General features: G+C 37.6%; 1 protein-coding gene and 1 long non-coding RNA gene across 6 annotated transcripts in view; one reads left to right on the top strand and one right to left on the bottom strand.

The window, feature by feature from the left end:
• The first annotated feature begins 592 nt into the window (after positions 1-592).
• LOC110839179 (uncharacterized) lies at positions 593-12,676 on the top strand. 5 transcript variants are annotated; one of them, XR_015536279.1, is made up of 6 exons: positions 593-744; positions 4,197-4,294; positions 4,987-5,097; positions 9,249-9,345; positions 9,997-10,102; positions 12,291-12,676. It is a non-coding gene; the product is annotated as an uncharacterized LOC110839179 (long non-coding RNA). The 5 variants fall into 5 exon arrangements; XR_015536281.1 differs by having other exon boundaries at positions 721-744; positions 5,000-5,097; XR_015536280.1 differs by lacking the exon at positions 593-744 and adding an exon at positions 3,190-3,357 and having other exon boundaries at positions 9,984-10,102.
• Positions 12,677-17,992: 5,316 nt separating this feature from the next.
• Positions 17,993-20,417, bottom strand: part of LOC110839140 (uncharacterized) — a 77,915-nt gene continuing 75,490 nt past the window's right edge. Inside the window, exon 19 of the transcript XR_015536509.1 lies at positions 17,993-19,738. The gene's annotated coding sequence lies outside the window, so the exon portion shown is untranslated. The remainder of the gene's footprint in view (positions 19,739-20,417) is intronic.

Here is a 20,417-nt window from a genome sequence, read left to right as displayed (position 1 = left end):
CTTCAGTCATGCTTGAGATAAAAGCTTCTTGTGGAATTATCATGGGCATAATTAGGGTACATAAGACTTCGGTCTTAATAATTGCGTATGTTCAGAATTACATCTCTTTGGTGTAATTTTAGTTCTATTTTTAAGACAGAATTTCAGTTGGCTACACTGATAGGCAAGTCTTCATATAGGGGAGGGTTAAACTTCTGATTTTCGTTTTAATAGAAAACTTATAGTTATTATTGCTTTTTACAAAATAATACAAAGTTTCTATCAGGATACTTCAATAGAAATTCAATAACAACAGGTTTGAGAAAATAAAATAAAAGGCGCCAATACGTAACTCGATACAAGTTTGATCGATTGATTCTCGTCTGTTGCACCGCGGCCTCATTTCAAAGGTAATGTTAAGCTGAAATATATATATTAGAAATGTTCATCAAAAATTCTCAATTAAAATGTGGAGCATTTGACCCATTCCCACCACATCAATATAGCGTTACAAACACAGTTGCCGCCATAAAATTAAAGGCGGCAAATCATAAGTCGATACGTGTTTTATCGAGTGTTCAATTCATTGCCTGGTGGATCAGCGTTAGTGCAAGGGTGCGTTGTGATGTGCTAGAATTGTGAAGGAAGAAATTACATAATGACATTTGTTGCTCCTAATTATAGCCAGAACAAGAGCCAAAAATCCGCCTGTGTACTCTGAAATGCTTGTTTTGTCAGAAGCGGAATAATTATTGTGGTGCAAGGGTAAGTAACAGGTAGGATAAATGTTTCCCACGCAAATTTTGCAAAATGGCAGTTGCTGAATGTTGAGTGGTAATTATATATGCGCTTGACAATAAGAATGCGTGCTACTTGTTGCTGTCAGCAGGCTGTTATGCATGATTTGTTACATTATTTTCCAGATCACTATTGCTATTATATTGCATTGTTGCCTTAGGCGGTTTATGATACTGTTGCTGGTTTCTTTAGATGCAGTTCATTCTCTTATGTTCGTCATTCATACACTTATTTATAAATTATTTCTGAACATTTTTATTCCCTATGCCCAAGTTATGACTCTCAGAAGTGATCCAGTAGGCTTATATTATTTACTAAACATCTTATGTTTATTTATGAAACGGCGTCTGCCAATTCATTAGGGCGGTATCGCACTAGGATGCCATGGCAGCGACACCAACAGCGATGCCATGGCGTCCAGCTGCCAGAAAGAGACGCCAGACAAGCTACCAGCGAACAGATGGATCGACATTATGAGATCACGAAATGAAGGGCTATTAGCAAGGGGAAATGTCTACTTTTATCACTTTTGAGGAAATGATATTTACCTTTATCAAAACTACATACCTGGAGTGAATTTCAATTCTGTAACAAAGAAATAAGTAAAAAAAATTCTCCATACACACACTTAGCACGTCCATACCATTATTGAATTTGAAATATTTCAGTTCTTGCAAATCACATGTAATATTACATGAACAAACTTTATTTAATAAAACATTATTAAAGCAGGTTTCTTCTTAATTCGCATTATTTGTGATATCTAGTTGGATATATAGATTGCTAAAAAAACAAACATAAAAATCAAGTTGTCATATTGGAAAGCGGCCCCACAAATAAAGCCATAGAAACACTTATTACCTAATTCTTTCTTTTCTTATGTAAATAAATCTCCAAATATTTCCACAAGTTCTACCCAGTTTATTTTTTTCAAGTCCCGGTTTGCGTATTCAATACATGAATCCCATGGTGATGGTCGGGACTGAATTTCAATTATCAATCTTTCGGTGTCGAAATTGTCCATGTTTGAAAGGAATACACACAAGCACATCGCACGTACGTCAATCGACTGGCCTCAGACTGTCGTGTGATGTTGATTTGGCCCTGGCCGTGGCAGCGATGCCAGTAGCATTAGAACTTGGCATCTTGGTTGGTAGCGATGCCAAGTTGGAAGCGCTGCCAGACGGATGCCAGGTGCGATATATGACTACTAAATTAATACATTGAGTTTGGCCGAGATGCTGGCAGCTGCGCCATGGCATCCTAGTGCCAGCTGCCATGTAACTATTATCTTTCCATTAATAACTGCGGCTACCGTTTGTTATTTTTGTTTATCGGATCCTTAGAATGGAGTTCTTGTGAACTTTCACACGGTTTCCTTTTGGAGCTGTGCAATGGTTTTGAGGGGAAGGGTGTGTGTGTGTGTGTGTGTTCGTGCATGCGTGCGTACGTGCAGGTGTTCAGTTGGGACTCATTCACACTGGTAAACTTGCTCAAGTTTCAGCAGCAAGAGTTAAAGCTTATGTTCCCATTTAAGCAAATAATGCGAGAATATATTCTTGTCTCTGTTGCCTTCCTACCGATTAAAATGTAAACTTTAATTGGGAAAAGAGACGAAAACACATGTTTGCGAAAGGGACTGGTCAAGGAAAAGGCTCCTTGCAGCTGCAGTATGCGTATACAATTAAGAATTTTATTTCTAGCTTATTTAACGACGCTTTTTAGTACTTCAGACAAGATTGCAAAGTATATGGAAGGAAACGGTCGTGACCCAATTTAAGGTAATATCCTAGCATTTACCTGGAGGGACTGAGAAAGAGCAAGAAACTACCGTCAAGATAGCCGCTCTCCGGGCCGAGCTATGAATCCCCAACATCCAGAATACGGAGGAGTGTTAGATGAATTATCATCCAGAAATTATTCCATATTTAATTATGCAGTGAAAATGGGGAAAAAAACTAGATTTAGGTTGGTCAGTGTTGGAGAGGTTCAGGTAGCGGGGGAAGGTTTGCTGATGTGTTTTCTCCATTTCGAATATTTGTCAACTTGTAAATCGAGGAATTTGTTTTAATTACTGAAGTAAATAAATAAACAAACGGGACTCGTAAAGAAATAAATAAAGGAAATTAAAAGAGAACTTGATAAAATAAATGGAAAATAATTGTAAACGAAATGCGTAAACGCTTGAAAGATAATTACGAGAATATTGAACAAATGAGGAAATTAATAAAGAGAAGTGTAAACACGCGAATACGTAAGAAAATCAGAAAAAATGAGAGGATAAAGGAAATAAGCACCCCCATAACCTTCCCACGGTATGAGTGTTTGTAGGCTAGGGGTTTGGGGGGGAGTGTGGGAGCCTGTGCGTGCGAAGGTGTTTATGGGTAGAAATTCTTGTAGGTGTTACGGGGGGAAGGCAGCCATGACGGTCTTTCTGATCTGATGGCTTATCGATCGAATGTATGAGAATGGCGGTCTGTAATTATTGATAAAAATCTTGTGTATTTACGAACACTTTTGAGACATAATCTTCATCAAGAAAATCTGTTTTATATGAAGAAACTAATTCCGAAATTTCAGGTAAGATGTAAATTGAATGGTGTTCGATTTCGGTGGATAATTTACATTCGTCCTGTTCATGAGAAGCTGCATTTTCCGCCATTTTCGAACTTTGTGGATGTGGCCCCCAAACTTATAAAAAGGCGCCGTTATATCGGGGTACAAAATATTGAAATAACTACAAACAGAAAAGTTTATGAATCGTATTGTGTTTTATATTTTTTAACATTTGGATTGAAGCGAAAAATTCATGTAGGTTGGCGTATAAGTAGGAATCGTTGCCGAAGTGCCGTCTGAAAAGCCACTTGTGTAGAACTAGAAACCAGCAGATACAATGTCTTTCAAAGAGTGGTTAAAGTTTTGTGAGCACTGACTTGGTATATTAAAATTTTTGTATTGACATCTTATTTCGTTCATTGTGTACTAGTGGGCCTAAATAAGCTTTTGCTGTATGCTAGTGGTTTGGGTCTATTTGGTAGCATGCAATCCACCAATTTGAGAATTGTTGGGTCTGAGAACAATAAAAATCGACAAAATTTAATGCTCTTGCCAGATTTATGGCAGCTATTCGGTTGATCTGTGTATGCTACATGATCCGACCAAATAAGATGAAATGGAATTCAAAACCATTGTTCTTCAGCATTTAATTTGACAGTTTTGCCCTGAAGGCCCATGCAGTTTGTCACCTCCCAATGTTTTCTTCGCATGACAGTTAACTGGGGGGCAGTCGACAGTTTGACTTGTGACGACTCCTACACGAGTTTGATATGTATGTAACGTGGCAGAGGAATGGTCTCTGGAAGATGAAGAAAATACTGGAGAGTGAGATTGGTATTGGAATGTTGTTAATTTTGTTGCAGGATTGGTATGACTACAGTAAAAGTTGATGGGACTGTAGAGCAGACATGGATTGGGGGCAGAGAACCAAGATTTGCAGCTGTGGAGACAGCTTTGAAAGGTAAGTTTATGAAGCTTGAAGGGTTTCAGCTTGACAGAGGTTCGCTCCTGCAGGCAGGCACACGGACGGAGAAATATATTTTTGAACAGTAGATAGTATTTGAATAAGAAGCTGTGAAATGAATGGCAGTCTAGAGTAAGGCACTGGAGGGAAAAGAAAAATACCCAGATATGTACAAAAAGAAGTTTCAGTTGGGCTCAGTTTAATTAGAAATTGCGGGATTTATGCAGGTGAATGTTGTCAATTTTTTTGGATCGCTTGGCAGTGTTGAATTTGATGCCAACATTCCTGAACTTTTTTCTGGCAAAAGTTTGTTTCTTTCTGGAATTAATGTTCAAATTTTGTCTGGCAAGTGGAGTATGTGTGTACCTGCTTCTTTAAGAGCCAGCTGCGTTTTTGTCATATTTATGAGGGTTATTGATAATTCTGTAAATTGTGCTTTAGATCGGCTTGTTTGAGTGAAGTTCAGGAACTGTGATGTTCATTAATTTTGTTGCTTTCATTAAAATCCCCCTTTGAACATCAGCTCATGATTGAGAATTATTTATGTGGGCATGTTAATTCTTTGGCTGAGATGAATGAGTTTTTTTTTAAGAAATTACTCAATACTGAATTGGTTTATTTTCATGTGTGTGCAATGACAACATTGTTACCCTGACGTTAAAATTTGTTCAGCTGTATTGAGTCCATAGGAATTGATTTCAGAATTATTATCTGTGGATTGAAGACCAGTAACACAGCATCACCTACAGGCAAATGCAACATTGATGACAGGGAGGAACAGGTGTCTACATTAATATCAGGTTAGTGTTTACATTTCATTTCCTACTTAGAGTATAGTTTGATGTCGCTAGATGAAAGCAGGAGATGGCGGAGAAGTAAAGAAACCGTTGTTATATGATGGATAATTAGAAAGAAATTTAATATTTGGTACCAAATGTTGGAGTGGAGCTGAGAATGTGTTTAATATGACCATTGAATTGATTCGGTCAACACGAGTCCAGGAATACAAGCTTAGAATTTTATCCCAGAAGTTCTTGAATTTCCCTGTCTTCAGACTTGTTTTGTAACCAACAGTCAAGGTAGCGACATCCTTCCCTGAAAAAGTTACTTAATCTGTTTATGATTTCATCATTTTAAGTTGCCTGAGAACCCAATTTTGTGCCGAGTTGCAAAATACAGATTGAAAAGTGAGTAGATAAAATAAAATACAAAAAGTGTTAAATATGTACTTCAATAGAGAATAAACAATCATAAAATATGGAAACTAATGAGAAAAGGAAGCTTGAACAAATCTAAGATTGATAAGTAATGAAAACTAGAATAAAAAAATTGTTTCCGATTATTATTATTCACTGCCAAACATTGTCTAAGGGTGTGCGACCCACAGTTTAAGAATAGTGGGATTATTAAACTAAGAATTAATGTTTATAAGAATATATCCTGCTGTGCAGAGAACTGAGCTAATTACATGATTGACCAAGTGATTAAAATTGAATAAATAACAGAGAAAATGTAATGAAAATGTGACTGACTAGAAACTGAAGAGTGCATTAAATATATTTAATGAACTATAGATAAAATGAAAGACTAAGCTGAAACTGGAAGTAAATTCAAATTAATAAAACTAATTAACTACATTAAGCTCCTACCCACTCGCTCACTTGCCCTAAGTAGCAGAGTCCTTCAGATGGCAACACTGCTCGGCTGGTTAGAAACCTGTGCGAGTTCTGTGGAACCTGGAGGTAATTTCAGTGCCCACTGGGGACGGCTGTCAATCCCTACTCCGAAGCCAGATGAATCCAACCCTGAACATCCTTCGGTGTTGACAAACGATAAATTCTAATATCCTGTCATCAGTGTGTGTATCGTACAAGTATTCCAAAAGGTCTCCTTTCCTCAGTCTTCCCAACCAAACTTCTGCACATTGCTGATGTGCCTCCCCTGCCCTCCTCATCTTCCCTCACCCGATCGCGGTAACAATACCTGGTGAGGGGCAGAAATTAAGGGGCTCCTAGTTATGAATTTTTGTCCAGTTTCCTGTGGCTTTTCTTAGGTGCAATTCTCATGATTATCCTATTCTCAAAGACCAATTAAGACACTCTCTTTATGTGACGGAGCAGGTTTCCCAATCCACTCATACCAGACATCAAGTAAATTTATACTTTTAGGAATTGTGTTCCTTAAATGCAAGCATGTGTGTGTCTGTGTGCAGGGGTGTGATGTGCTGGAGGGTGCTAATGGAGACCCTCATTAAGTTTTCGCTAATTATGATCACTCTCTGTAATTTCCAGTCTGAAATATAAGATTTTACATGCCATAAACCAGTATGAAAACATCAGTACTTGTAAATTGTTATGTTGGCACACATTGAAATGTGAAAGCGAAGAATAAAACAGTAAGGTGGTGTGGGCGTTTTGTCAAAATAATCTCATCACACCCCTGTAAATATGTAATTACAGCAGTAATGGTACGAAAGGTAAGTGACATATGACTGGCCCATAGAGAAATTGAGACACCAAAGTTGTGACAGCGCTGTAATACAACAATTATGCGGCAAGAATTGTGTTTAATGTGGGGATCGGAACTATAAATTATAATGTACGTTTCGAAGTATCCCCTATCGGAAGTTTACAGGAGAGTGTTTGCTAAGGTGAGGAACAGAGCTCTTGAAATTCGATCAAAGGGACAAAATGTTTCTAAAACTAGGAGGTGGGGGATGCCCCAAGAAAAATTAGTGTTTTTTATACACACTTCCACAATTTCATAATGCTATGCCACATGTAATATTGTTAGTACATAATCTCAAAATACAGGAATAATTCAGGAAGTAGGATTCATGTCTTCATTGTGTTGCATGTGCCCATAAGTTGTATCGGAATAGGTTATTGGTGTAACTTGTGTTTATTTATTATCAAGACTTCTGAGCCTCGAACTGTTGAAAATGCAAATTCGTGCTTAATATTCTCCCTTCTGAAAGCATGAGAGGCTGGCTTTAATGTGAAGCTGATTTCTTGTTGATTGTGTTTGACACTGTGTACAGCAGAATTATTTTGAGAATGTTCTTGGATATTTAAAATGAAGTTAATTGATTGGGATCTCTAACCTCTAAAATTGACTTGGACATTAAGTTCTAGATCTGATATCAGTAGTTTTTTGAAGGAGTTTGTTTTGTAGAGTGAACATATTTCTTCTGTAAAGATGAATAATCAGTCAGAAATTATTCCATGCTTAATTATGCAGTGAAAATCCAAAACAAAAACAAAAAAACACTAGATTTGGGTTGGACAGTGTTGGTGAGGTGTAGGTAGCGGAGGAAGGTTTGCTGATGTGTTTTGTCCATTTCGGCTCTTTGTCAACTTGAAAATTGAGGAATTTGTTTTAATTACTGCAATAAATAAACGGGCTCGTAAACGAATAAACAAAGGAAATTAAATTAGAACTTGATTATTAAATGAATGGAAAGTAATTGTAAACGAAATGCGTAACTTATTGAAAGTAAATTACGTGAAGATTAAACAAGCAAACGAAAGAACAAATGAAATCAATGAAGAGAAGTGTAAACACGCGAATACGTAAAAAAAATTGCGAGGTTAAGGGAATTAAGCATCCCAATAAATTTTCCATGGTTAAAGTTTCGTGTGGGTGCGGGCGGCAGTGTGGAAAATAATTGTAAACGAAGTGCGTAATCACTTGAAAGATAATTACGAGAATATTAAACAAGGAAACCAAAAAACAAATGAGGAAATTAATAAAGAGAAGTGTAAACACGCGAATACGTAAGAAAATCAGAAAAAATGAGAGGATAAAGGAAATAAGCAACCCAATAACCTTCCCACGGTTTGAGTGTTTGTCGGCTAGGTATTTGGGGGGAGTGTGGGAGCCTGTGCGTGCGAAGGTGTTTATGGGTAGAAATTCTCGCGGGTGCTGCGGGGTTACGGGGGGAAGGCAGCCATGACGGTCTTTCTGATCTGATGGCTTATCGATCGAATGTATGAGAATGGCGGTCTGTAATTATTGATAAAAATCTTGTGTATTTACGAACACTTTTGAGACATCATCTTCATCAAGAAAATCTGTTTTATATGAAGAAACTAATTCCGAAATTTCAGGTAAGATGTAAATTGAATGGTGTTCGATTTCGGTGGATAATTTACATTCGTCCTGTTCATGAGAAGCTGCATTTTCCGCCATTTTCGAACTTTGTGGATGTGGCCCCCAAACTTATAAAAAGGCGCCGTTATATCGGGGTACAAAATATTGAAATAACTACAAACAGAAAAGTTTATGAATCGTATTGTGTTTTATATTTTTTAACAATTGGATTGAAGCGAAAAATTCATGTAGGTTGGCGTATAAGTAGGAATCGTTGCCGAAGTGCCGTCTGAAAAGCCACTTGTGTAGAACTAGAAACCAGCGGATACAATGTCTTTGAAACAGAGTGGTTAAAGTTTTGTGAGCACTGACTTGGTATATTAAAATTTTTGTATTGACATCTTATTTCGTTCATTGTGTACTAGTGGGCCTAAATAAACTTTTGCTGTATGCTAGTGGTTTGGGTCTATTTGGTAGGATGCAATCCACCAATTTGAGAATTGTTGGGTCTGAGAACAATAAAAATCGACAAAATTTAATGCTCTTGCCAGATTTATAGCAGCTATTTGGTTGATCTGTATGCTACATGATCCGACCAAATAAGATGAAATGGAATTCAAGACCATTGTTCTTCAGCATTTAATTTGACAGTTTTGGCCTGAAGGCCCATGCAGTTTGTCACCTCCCAATGTTTTCTTTGCATGACACTTAACTGTGGGGCAGTCGACAGTTTGACTTGTGACGACTCCTAAATGAGTTTGATATGTTTGTAACGTGGCAGAGGAATGGTCTCTGGAAGATGAAGAAAATACTGGAGAGTGAGATTGGTATTGGAATTGGAATGTTAATTTTGTTGCAGGATGGATATGACTACAGTAAAAGTTGATGGGACTGTAGAGCAGACATGGATTGGGGCAGAGAACCAAGATTTGCAGCTGTGGAGACAGCTTTGAAAGGTAAGTTTATGAAGCTTGAAGGGTTTCAGCTTGGCAGAGGTTCGCTCCTGCAGGCAGGCACACGGACGGAGAAATATATTTTTGAACAGTAGATAGTATTTGAATAAGAAGCTGTGAAATGAATGGCAGTCTAGAGTAAGGCATTGGAGGGAAAAGAGAAATACCCAGTTATGTACAAAAAGAAGTTTCAGTTGGGCTCAGTTTAATTAGAAAGTGCAGTATTTATGCAGTTGAATGTTGTCAATATTTTTTGGATCGCTTGGCAGTGTTGAATTTGATGCCAGTATTCCTGAACTTTTTTCTGGTAAAAGTGTGTTTCTTTCTGGAAAGAGCCAGTTGCGTTTTTGTCATATTATCTATGAGGGTTATTGATAATTCTGTAAATTCTGCTTTAGAGACTTGTTTGAGTGAAGTTTAGGAACTATGATCATTAATTTTAATCGTTGCTTTCATTAAAATCCCACTTTGAACATCAGCTCATGATTGAGAATTATTTATGTGGGCATGTTAATTCTTTGGCTGAGATGAATAAGTTTTTTTAAGAAATTACTCAATACTGAATTGGTTTATTTTCATGTGTGCAATGACAACATTGTTACCCTGACGTTAAAATTTGTTCATCTGTATTGAGTCCATAGGAATTGATTTCAGAATTATCTGTGGATTGAAGACCAGTAACACAGCATCACCTACAGGCAAATGCAACTGTGAGGACATGGAGGAAGCAGAATTGCAACGGTGCCCACATTAACATCAGGTTAGCATTTAAATTTCATATCCTACATATCATGTGACTTGTAGAAATATTACTAATTGGAGTGTCGAACTGAGTGTTTTCGTAGGATTCATTTCTAAATATTTTTGTAGGGTTTGCTGTTTTGTGGTTTTTGGATATTGGGAGTTGTATCGCAATATTAAGCAACTATTTCATATGTGTTATTTTCAGTGTTGTGTCTAAACCAACTAATAACTTTAACTTCACTAGAAAATTGGGTTGTGTTCCGAGATATCGACTAATTCGTTGACTGATTATTTTACATTTCTTATTTTAACTGTTTTTATAATTTTTCAAATAATGGACTGACTAAGGAGGGATAACTAGAATACTCGTCTGTATGCATACAGACTTAAGTGTTGAAATAAGTGATCAAAACATGGGTATATAGTATACTAAAAAGTAATTATGACTGACTGTACAAATGGGGTAATTTAAAGTAACTGTAATATAACTAATTGTCTAAAACGCCTACTTAGTGACACTATGCAACAGAGTCCTTTTGTTTTCGGTATCCACAGAAGATTGTCCATAGTCTTTACCCCAAGCCAGATGAGTTTTGCCCTCACCTTCGTTCCTTTTGTCAAAGATACATTGTAATATCCTGTTTTCTCTGTGTGGTTCTTCCAACTGATGTCTTCTACTAAGAGTTTCCAACCAAAGGTCCTTGAATTTCTGATTTCCTCTTGGTTCCTACTTGCCGTTGGTCTCGTCTTCCTCGATTTGATCCTTTTAACAATACTTGGTGAAGAGCACAAGTTATGAAGCTCCTCGTGCAGTTTTGTCTAATTTCCAGTGTCGTTTGATTCCTCTTACTTCCATGTATTCTCCTTAGTACCTCGTTTTCAGATCCTCTCAGTTTGTTGCTCTTTGAAGTGTCGCACCAAGTTTGATACTAATATGAGACAACAGGTGAAATTATAGTTTTATACTTTACATTTATAAACGTGTTTGGAAAGAGAAAAGATTCTGAACTCAATGGTAATATCCTGCGTAAAATTAGACTTCTCTCAATTTTTTTTCATGAATTTAATTTTGATTTGTTACTCATTCTAAAATATCTATAATTTGGTCCTGTTGTCTGGTGGGTAGTGTTGAGGGTTTGTCATTGATAATTAACCGATGTAAACTTACGTGAAGGAATACAACATTCTGTAATGTCCATTCACTTTCTTTCGCTATTGGATAAGCCAACTAATGTGTCTTGATTCAATGAGGATCATTATCAATTTTGCAATATGCCGTATTCTGTCGGTTGAACAAGAAATCACTTTACATAATTAATTTAACCGGTGTTAAGATCACTGAAATCCTTGAAATATCAATGTTACTTAATGAAGCTCTCTTAGCCTGTCGTCTGTGTTACCCATCTTGTTTTGCGTATAATTGTAAGTTTTTATATGTATACTAATTATCACTAACTGCATAGTTAAGTGTTCACTACTTAACAAAATGTGGAAAACCTGGCAGTTTAGCAGTGACAATTAGTAATATACACAGACATGCAGTTATTATGTGCAAGTCAAGAAGTTTGTACACAGGCAAGCTTAAGTGAGCTACATTGAAGAACAGTAATATTTAAAGACGAGGGCAGAGGATTTTTCCTCTAGCCTCTGCATCCAGACTGGCTCTGGGGCCCACCCAGCCTCCTATCCAATGGGTACCGGGGTCCTTTCCCGGGGGTAAAGCACGGCCGGGGCGTGATGCCGACCACTCACCCCCATCTAGTGCCGAGGTCAAGAAAGAGAGGAGCTGTACCCCCACTCCCCCCAAGCGCCTGCATGGCGTATAGTGGGACAAACTTTACTTTTATACTTAAAGGATTTTATTGGTTTTAGCTCAAGTTTTAAAAATAATTATTTAAAGTAATGCCTTGATAAAGATAGGACAGCGCATATTACAGAATTATGAATCTCTTAGAATCGAAACCGTGCGTTTACATAGTTGACAATAGTAAATTAAAGTGGATCGGACATTGGCATATATGTTGTACTGTGCAGCTGCGTTGTGATAAAAATGTAAGTTAATTGCCCTGGTGGTGCAGTCAGGAAGTACCTCTACCAGAGCACACGGCATAACATCCGAGGAGAGTCTTCGTTATACTTGGCTGCTGTGAGAACCTGAAATCTCATGGGTACAAACTAAGTTAGTGTGGCATTGTTTATTCTAGATAAGTTCTGCAACTGGAAGGAAGGAAAACCTTACATCACCAGTAAGGAAGATAATCATCCAGGTGATCTACATCGAGATTCAGCTCTGCTGCCAGAGCTAGGAGCACATTGATTGTTGAACATGGGAAAATATTTCATCATAATCCACTCCCTAGTCTCTCCTTCCCGCCTTGAATTTGAAGACCCATTTATTCTTCACAGTTTCCTGTCTTTCATCATGGAATTGTACTAGTTGCCAATCTTTGTATTCCAGAAAACACCTGTCGTCATTTTTTCACCCCCATCTTCCAATTCTCCGTTTCCTGTCTTGATGAAGCTTCATCGATGGTTTTGTGATACCATTTTGTCATTTTGATAATTATAAAACTGTGATTCTTTTGCTGTATGTATCTTTGTTTTGCTGGTTTCCTATCTGCAACTTCTTCCTCTGTTTGTCCTCTGATTGGGTGTCCTTGTGGAAGGTTTGCATTTCAGGTTCTGCAAACAGCTGTTTTCATCGTCTTATCATAGCATATTGCACATATGTGGTATATTAAAAAAGTATTGCCTGCTGCTATAAAGTATAATATTTTGCAATAATATTAAAATAATTACATCGGACATTAGTCTTGTAGGTTTCAACTTCCAGACCTCAATTCCGTTTGTGTGTGCATTTATGTAAGAAAGATTTGTTGTGCTACCAGGGGTTCCTGAAAGTCCCTTCGTAATTTTTGGCTGGCTCATAGCTTTTTTGTTATTGCTATTGAGAAAATGTTTATAGGAAGTAAACCAATATCAAAATACTGATTAATATGCATTTGTATATTAATGATCTTGCCTGTCCCTACTTCCTAATGCCAAAATAAAAAATAATCAGTCCTCTCTTTATAAATTTGGAAAAATACTTTTTATATATATATATATATATGTATATATAATGCACTAATTATGGTAGAAAAGGTAAGTGCGGAGGGAAATTGGAAAAACCAGTGATGTGTGCTGTATGAATGGGACTGAGCAGAAGAATTTTATTCATGTTTCTAATGTAAGGTAAGTAATAAGAGTTGCACTGCAATTCGTGCACGAGTGGGAATCTTGCCGTCATAAAGATTTCAGATGAATTAAGGGATGTGAAATAGTGGAAATTTTAGATTATGTCGAAGTCGCAACATGGAGGAACTTTGTTCGTGGGTACCAGCCATTTGAGTTTTCTAGAATGAAAATTATGTTACACGATAAAACTAATGGTGGTAGTGTTTAGTATTTAGGAAAGGTGGATAGGCAGGTCTAACTGGTTTTAAATTGTAAGATTAGTGCTAGAAATGTACCACCGAACGTATGTGAAGGAATATGTATGGTGGGGTCCCTTGCACAATCACATGGCAAGTCTGGGTTGCGGGTGTAGGGGAGGTTAGCTGCGAATATATTGAATAAGCAGTCGAGGGGTGGTCATCCAACTTGGGGTTGGGTATAAGGCTAACCTTTCACCGCAAAAAAAAAAAGCATTGTTAGGAACAAATTAACTAAGACTCGATTGTCAGGGTGATTAAGTCGAGAAAAATAAGATGGGCGTGGCATGTAGCGCGCATGGATGGGACAAGGTGTGCACCAGGTATTTGATTGGTAGACGTAGATGGGAAGATAGGAGGTGAAGGAGAACAGGGTCCGGTGGAGGTCTTTGGTTGATTCGGTGATGAACCTTCGGGTTCGGTAAGCCATCTAGTTAGTTAGAAGGCATATGTAGCTTGCTGATGCATTGGGTTGACTACAGCTATGATGAAACAAAAACATGAAGTTGTATGGTCCAGAAAATTTGAGAACTAAGTGTGACAACTTACATGAGTCATGATAATATACTTATTTGAACATCTTTTTTAAATTTGAATACTAAGTTTTGGAAGGCTACAAATTGTACAGAAGTCTTGCATAATGATCCCTCCCCATCAATTATGGCCAGGTTGAGTTGAGGAAGATTGTACCTTTTTATATTTTGTGAATTATTTTCAAATATTGCTGTGGAATTTACAGGCATATTAGAATTTCCAATTTAAAAGAAATTAATTATATTTTAACACTAATGGTGTCCAAATAAGGCCCAAGCGTAAGACGTTAATCTGTAACAATTAATTGATCACATGACGATGGCCATCTTCTGGGTTGTGCCATGTAGTCTGGTAGATGTTTACCAACGTTTCAGTGGTCCCTGCTGCTTTCATTATCAGGGCGATGATAGCTCTGATGATGGAGGCGGCAGGGACCTCTGAAACGTTGGTAAACTCTATCAGAGTATATGGTACAACTCAGAAGACGATAAAATTTATAATAAACTACCTAGCACTACGTTAGATCGACATATATACGAATAATGCAACTAACATGTCTGAGAGATTGATCAATTTGTAGATTAGCAGGCCATGTGGTTTTCGTCCGGTACTTTAAGATTTCCACGCAGTCTGATAATATATATGATTTCCTCTACATTACTGACCACAGTATTGTTAGTAGCGTGCGTATTCTTTACATAGGGGAGACCAGGGAATCGGCTTTATTTCGTCTGCAATGCGTTGCTATCTATCGGGACCGGATGAAATAGCATACAGCACAAGGTCATGTCATGCCAGTCAGCGCCATTTTTTGGTTACAGTTTCTGAAATAATCACCCAATCCTACATTTTACAATTTTTTCTCAACTTCCAGTGAAAGTAGAACCTATTCATTATTCATATCCACTTTGTTGAATAATGCATGTTACAAGATGTTTTCTTGAAAGTCATGATGTTATTTTTGGTGGCACAATCCTAATTTGAAAGAGTATACTCGGATAGGGTGGGGCAGAATGGGGTACCCAGAGAAGAGGATCAAATGACAAGTGCCTGTAAAGTGGTGATGTCTATTCGCAGTCTATCGAAGGGTGGATCCGGTGTCCCTCTTGCTTGAAATGGGCCCATAACACAAATGCAGGTGTTGGTAGACACGATGATGATGAAGAGGTGCACGTGTGTGCCGTCTACATTAGGCCTAAGTAGATTTCAAATGTGTAAAGTTTGGACATTTTACATTGTATACTAAATCATTGTTATATCCTACGTCATAATTATTAGATAATCTGTGTCTGCTTGCAACTTTTCAAACATATATCAATCATACCCCGTCTTGCCCCGGGTACGGGGCAAGTTACATTCTTGTAAAGAAATTAATATTTTAAAAAAAACTGTAACTTTTAGAACTAAACTAATAACTCATTATAAATCTAAAATAGAAAATAAATTAACACAAGGATCCTCCATGTGTTTATCTTTATTATTGTCCCTTCCACATGCGTCCAAAGGTTAAGTTCCCCGTTCTGCCCCGGTCTCCCCTATATATTCTTCGTTTTACATCTCTTAGATATTCGTTATTCCATAAGTAGTCTCCTAGAGTACCCTATATTCTCATCCTTTTTGTTCTTAATCTCATTATTTAAATCTCCATAGGAAGTAATTTTTACACTCAGGTAATTTAATGAACCATGATACTCCCTTTTATCTATATATCGTCGTAAGATTTTGGTAGGTCATACATGTAGTTCAATGGGTAAATACAATCGCGTATATTTCTCGTTTTTACAAGTTTGTAGATCGTCTTCTGATTCACTTATTAGCCCTGCATCGTAAGCATAACAGACTACTGATACTATACTTCCAGCACCCATTCTGTACCCTTTTGTATTATAATATTTTTTATTTCGTCCATAATCTCGTTAAATAGCAGAGGGTTTAGGGAGTCTCCGTGTCTTAATTATTTTTTTTAAAGGCTTCAGGGACGTTTGTTTAAATATCATTATAGTATCTGAGTCTTACCTTATCAAATGATAGTTCTAAATCTACAAAGCACATAGAGTTTTGTTAAATTCTAACAATAAAAACTGCACCTATGCACGATCTGCCTTCCAGTACGGTAACCTTGTTCATCTGACAATGCTATTATTTCATGCAACTTCTTTGTAATTATCTTGGTTGAGTTTTAATGCAGAATTTAACAAGGCGATGCCTACGTAATTTTCCCGTTTTCGTCACCCCTCTTAAATATTATAAATTGTTCCTTCTTTTCGATCTCAATTTCGGTAATGTTGACCACGTTTCTTCTTCATATTATCACTCTCTTCATATAACTTTTTTGAAAGTCCTCCCACACTTATTTGTGCTGTTTCTAAAGGTGGCCATACACGCTACCAGTTACCGAAAGGCAAACCAGAGCGTGTGGTGAATTTTGATGGAAATCGAGCCTACGATAAGTCTGTTTACAAACAGTAACGTGTGTGGGCAGAGACGAGTCTTGTAGCATTTAGTCATCTCAATCAGTCAGCACAGCACTCCCTATAAAGCCCTAATTTTTTTTTTGCGTTTTATATCGAATGAATACCTTCCAGCACCCACATCTAACATTGCCTTGCACCGCTAATATTTCGGTAAATATTTTTGTTCCAATATAATGGCAGATATCTGAATAAATATAGGATTTGAGACTTTCGCGGAGAGTAAAATCAATAAAATCTTCTCGGGCAATAAGCCGCGTCAACTGGTTACCGTAGTAAACCGACGTTTCGGGAACCAGTTGACGCGGCTTATTGCCCGAGAAGATTTTGATCTGAATAAATGTTTACATGCCTTGCACTATTCTTTTCGGAAAACCTTGTAAATGGTTGTGTGTTTCTGGAATAACTTTACATAGTGCTTGTGCTGAAATTGCCACTAAGAACTTTAAATCCTCATAGTTCCTTCATTCAACAAATTTATGTGAGAATGCTTTGGTCTATCTAACAAACACCTGATCCACTTAGAACGTTTTAGCTTTCTTTGTTTTTCGACATTAAAGTAATAGCAAGACTGAATAAAATCGCATCGTCTTCACTGAACATGTAGCATCAATTGATGAATGAAAGACTGGCCGCAAAACTGCGAGGAGAATGTCTGTACGCGTGTGGCCTCTCATAAGTTTTGAGGGTTACCTCCCGACTTTAATCTTGGATGGCAGGCCTTCCAGTGAGTCGTTGCGTGTATTCCTTCAGTTCCGTTCTGGTATTCCGTATCATCCTACAAACTTGTTTCTGTTGTCCGTAGAAATCCCTTTCCAGTTCTTCAGTTTTAATAATATGGTTGTCTTCTGGGTTGTTGCGCTGTGCAGTAGGCAAATTTCTACCAGATTACACGGCACAACAATCCAGACTCACCGCCGTGAAAACCTCAAATCCTATGATTCAGTTTTAGTATGTAACTTAGCAGGAGAAGATTTCTTGTGCACGACTCCATCCTTTAGCTTTTTAGTTGGAAACAATAGTTACAGTTACATCAATGGTTTGGAAAGGAGTGAGGGGGTAATAGTTAGTGTAATTTATATATATATATATATATATATATATATATATATATATATATATATTAGGCCTATATCCCCCTTAAGTTTGATGTGAAGAGAATGGATAAAATACTGTCCAGGTGGTAGTTGGACCTACATATTGAACACAAATGGTATCTGTCAAAGAACCAATTCTACTTTGTAAATTGCACTGAGCAGGCCTCCTTTAGGTGCAATGCCCCTCAAGAAATTCCCTGCATTTAAAGGAACTAAAATTTTCATTACTGGGATTACAAAATCACATCGGTCCGTATCCGGAGACACGTGAATCCTGTGCACACCTCCCCCATTTCCATAAGATCATTCTTATTTATCTTCATACTTTTATCTTGTAGGTTTATAATTCCACGCCTTTTTCAGTCACTTTCCTTCAATTATTGGATCTACAGCAACTTTCGAAATCTACCATATAAAAACTTTCCAATATCTTAATAGTTCTGATGGAATTCATTTCAGTATTCGTCTATTTTCACAAGTGATAAATGGAACTCGTGTACAGAATTTCATGGTCAGTATTTAACTCTCATACCAACTTTCTCGTAGGAAAATGTGTAGGTTCAATAATTAACAATGCCCAGAACTGAATAAGAACCTAAGCCTGTTCCACACACCTCTAATCCCCTAATAACCACCTGTTATTCAGAATGCAACTTTGTTGTGTTAGTGGATTATTAAGGATGGACATTTTCTTACAGTTTTACATAAACTTCTTCCCAGGTAGCTGTGCTCCAGAATGTCAGATCTAATGCCCTTCGGAGTCACATTTTTTTATGCTCTTAGAAATATATATTGTGCAGGCTGCACAGTGTTCCTTCTTTTCTCCTAGTGCTTGCTTTTATTCAGTTTGCAGAGACAACCGTTAGTTGTCAGTTAGTGGCGACAGCGCTCCTTTAATTCTAGTGGTAGCCATGTATGGTGCAATTACGATTCTTCGTATTCTTTCAACACTGTGTGTATACTTGAATAGTGAGATACAATGAAAGAAGTTATGAATAACGTAGCAGTGAGGTGATGTTTAAGGCCACACACACACACACACACACACACACCCACACAAAATGTTCCTGTCAATTTGTCACTGCCACTGTATTATTTTTTGTGTTGAATTTTCTTGTTTTGTGGCATTATATTGCTTCTTCAGTATCAGTACTAAAAAATTAATGCAGTTTAGCACTGTGCTGATTGCTGAACAACGAACAATGAATGTGTTATGGTTCATGTGACCCAATTATTTTAACAGAGTTATGGAAAACTATGCTGACAAAATTCTTAGCTAAGTCATGCTGGTAATAGTATCACCCATAACACTGAACACAAGCCTCATACAAGAGAATTTTACAGAAGCATGACAGTCATACTGTGATTGTGAATGCCACAAAACAAGAAGCTACATGGAAAAGTTGACGACAGCCATTTGTTTTGCAGGTGAACTTCAAGAAATGGCAGTGTCACACCAGCAGGTCACTGGACAAACCAACAGCACGTGCAGTAACTCACCGAAAGGTAGGAAAGCAACAGTTTATATTTGGTACCACAGAACCATGGCTGCGTAGCGAACCATGCCAGGCGCGGATGGGGAACGTAGCAGAATGTGTGACTGTTTACTTTGGAGTATTGCTGCTAATGCCCTAGAATACTCTAAGGTTCCTCTCGTTGTCAAATGTCCCTGAGTATTGCTGCTAATGCCCAGGATACTCAGAGATTTCTTCCTTTTTCTAAATTACCTGAGTATTGCTGCTAATGCCCAGGGTACTCAGGTTTTCCATTATACCAAATTATCCAAGTATTGCTGCTAATGCCCAGGACACTCAAAGAGTCCTTATTAGAACATTCTATTATCTGCAAGTTGCCGTGAATGCTCCTTCTCTGCCAGTCCCTCAATTCAATTAAATTCATACCCCAAGCCATTTGAAAGAAAGTGTTGATATTCACATTGTCTGCTGAAGTCAGCAAAATAGGGCCCCTGCATACATTCTGCCTCCATGTAGAATCAGGTTTGGGAGTGTTTACCACAACTGGTAGGGTTCAATCCACACCACTGAAATGTGTGTCTGGTGGTAAGACACTCTCCAACCTACGCAGAACGAAGCCAATTAATAACGTTCACATGTGTACAGTTATGATGTGTTATGCGTCGACATGAAAATTAATTTCAGACTAAACTAAAAGAAATCTTTTCCTTTAGCTGGCATGGAGCTACAAAGTGCCAGGCTGTGGTAGGCAAGGTGCAGCTACACCAAACTCTGTTATATTTTGTGAAATTATTTTCCAGGAATGTTTGTAATTTACTGTGATATGTGCTCTCTTGTGGGGTAGCTGCACAGTGTCCAGCAGAAATCACGATACTCTGAACCGAGGAATGGAAAAGTGCTAAGGCAGACCTTTCCAGGTTCTGAACTATTTGGTGCTCTTGGTCGCAGTGACCTTGACATAAATTAATTTATTTTCTATCATTTTCGATTTCAATCTTAATCTTGGAAACTATTTCCAGATGTGTGTTAAGGAGGAAACTGGGGTTAACCACATAAAACACAGTCAGACTCCTATGCTTTTGGCCAAATACTGGAATATATCAACAGAAATCAAATTCTCTTATCACTGTAACATATCCTCAATAGGATAGAGAGGGAAGAGATTAGATCAATATTGTAACTATGCTAATTGAATAATCCAAGGTAGGGATTAGGCAGACTGATGTTCCTCAAAAAATTAGGGTAGATATATTGAAGGTATAAAATCAATACACGTGAGTG

This window comes from Zootermopsis nevadensis, unplaced genomic scaffold, assembly GCF_977971745.1.
Source record: "Zootermopsis nevadensis isolate Lab colony 2312 unplaced genomic scaffold, Znev_1.0 Znev_ptg000022l, whole genome shotgun sequence".
NCBI classification, from domain to species: domain Eukaryota; kingdom Metazoa; phylum Arthropoda; class Insecta; order Blattodea; family Termopsidae; genus Zootermopsis; species Zootermopsis nevadensis.
The sequence above is the reverse complement of the archived record's forward strand: the minus strand, read 5'-3'. Positions and strand labels throughout refer to the sequence as shown.